General features: G+C 42.1%; 1 non-coding gene across 1 annotated transcript; it reads right to left on the bottom strand.

Moving 5' to 3' along the window:
* Positions 1-203: 203 nt before the first annotated feature.
* On the bottom strand, positions 204-310 carry LOC141694730 (small nucleolar RNA R71). The gene has a single exon (XR_012564014.1). It is a non-coding gene; the product is annotated as a small nucleolar RNA R71 (small nucleolar RNA).
* Between the last annotated feature and the right edge of the window lie 222 nt (positions 311-532).

The raw sequence follows: 532 nt of genomic DNA on the forward strand, positions 1-532 counted from the left end.
ATATTAGGGATTTCATCGAGATCTGCGACACCTTCAAGTTCAATAATGTTTCTGAAGATGCTGTGAAATTGAGACTTTTCCCATTCTCTCTAAGGGATAAAGCTAAGAGCTAGTTACACTCTCTACCAGCTGGTTCTATTGCGACTTGGGAGGATCTTGCTCAAAAATTCCTTACTAAATTCTTCCATATTGCAATGTCAGCTGCAATCAGGAATGCTCTTACTCAGTTCACGCAACAATTGGGTGAATATTTATGTGAAGCTTGGGAGCGCTATAAGAAGATGCTTAGGAAGTGTCCTCATCATGGAATGCCTGACTGGATGGTGATCAATTGCTTTTATAATGGTTTGGGAGCATAGTCAAGACCTATGCTCGATGCAGCATCAGGTGGAGCCTTATGGGCTAAGAGCTATAAGGAAGCTTATGAGCTGATTGAGATGATGGCTGCGAGTGAATATCAAAATCCAACTCAGAGGCTACCACAAGGCAAGGTAGTAGGAATTCTGGAGGTGGATACAACTATAGCTATCAC

This window comes from Apium graveolens, chromosome 10, assembly GCF_009905375.1.
Source record: "Apium graveolens cultivar Ventura chromosome 10, ASM990537v1, whole genome shotgun sequence".
Classification (NCBI taxonomy): domain Eukaryota; kingdom Viridiplantae; phylum Streptophyta; class Magnoliopsida; order Apiales; family Apiaceae; genus Apium; species Apium graveolens.